Here is a 1,262-nt window from a genome sequence, read left to right as displayed (position 1 = left end):
CCTGCGGAATGTGCAGCCCCTGGAAGCGAGCGCGGCTTCTCCCCCGCTCCCTCCCGGCTGCAGCCCGAGCCGGGAGCACAACAACAACACCGCCGCCCCCAGCCCTTCCCCCCGCGCAACCCCAGGCCGGCGGCGAGGGGGGGACCGGCCGCGGGGGCCTCGCGGAACCCCCTTGGAGAGGAAAAGACGAGCTCTGCCCATGTGTCTGTCGAATAAGAGAGAGACTCTACCTTGGCCGCCCTCCTCCTCCGTGGGGCTCCTCTTCTGACTCCAAAATAACACACAAAAAGGCTGGGGGGCAGGGAGCAGGCTCACCAAGACGGGTGGCAAACGCTCAGACCCTGCTGGGAGGGAAGCCGGGGAGGGGGGTGAAGCGCCCCCAGCACAAACAATTATGATTATTAACTGAAACAACCCCCCAAAAATAATCCACCCCAAAGCCTTCCCGATGCTAAATGGACGCAGATTGCAAAGACTGGTGCTAAAACACAGGACCTGATCGCAGCTAATTGAAAGGTTAATCTACATAGGCTATGACAGACGAGGTCCCTCCCCACTTTTTTGATCTGCTGCTGGCAAGTAGGAAATTGAGCTTCACCCCCCCAAATAAAATGGAGGGGGAGAAAGTTTAGGGGGTGGGGGTCATCATCAGTGCCAGATGGGTTAGAGCTGGGATACACTTCAGGCATCTTGGAGGGAAGGGCTGGGATTAGTGGGGCTGGGTTTTGGGGAGGAATGTGGTTATGATGAACCTCTGATGATTTTCCAGCATCCTGCAGCATTCTCTGGCTCCTTGGATCATTTGAATGGGCTAGAGGGGGAGGATTTACATGCATCCATGGGGGGACAAACCCATGGACAGCAAAATCCTTCATGGTGAGAAGCTTCAATCCAAAATGAGGGAGTCTAGATCTCCCTGCCACCACTGTCTGCCCCCACCCTCCTCCAGTCTGTATTAGAAGCAATCTTTATGGAGTTGGCAGAGGATGATCAAATTTGGGATGGTTCCCTTCTCTAGAAGGCTGTGCATATTATTAGGAAGAACTTATTTCAGGGGGCAGGGCTTACTGATTTCAATGTGTTTGGGGGTACACCCTTTGTCAGTCTTGAGTGACATGCTGAGGGCAGAGATTAGTTGGAATATGAAATACCTTCAGACGTTTGCTTATGCTTAGCCCTAGGTAGCAAGCATCACAGTTGGCAAAGTCTACTATAATAGAATGGTACCTGCCTGATAACATATGGTAGCGTGACAGGTAACT

General features: G+C 53.3%; 1 protein-coding gene across 2 annotated transcripts in view; it reads right to left on the bottom strand.

The window, feature by feature from the left end:
* Positions 1 to 479, bottom strand: part of KAT6B (lysine acetyltransferase 6B) — a 229,093-nt gene extending 228,614 nt beyond the window's left edge. Inside the window, exon 1 of one of the 2 annotated variants that reach the window (XM_025212748.1) lies at positions 231 to 479. The gene's annotated coding sequence lies outside the window, so the exon portion shown is untranslated. The remainder of the gene's footprint in view (positions 1 to 230) is intronic. The other variant, XM_025212763.1, reaches the window with a different exon arrangement.
* Positions 480 to 1,262: the final 783 nt, after the last annotated feature.

This window comes from Alligator sinensis, unplaced genomic scaffold (assembly GCF_000455745.1).
Source record: "Alligator sinensis unplaced genomic scaffold, ASM45574v1 scaffold109_1, whole genome shotgun sequence".
Lineage (NCBI taxonomy): Eukaryota > Metazoa > Chordata > Crocodylia > Alligatoridae > Alligator > Alligator sinensis.
Note: the sequence above shows the minus strand (reverse complement) of the source record. Positions and strands in the feature narration are given on the sequence as shown.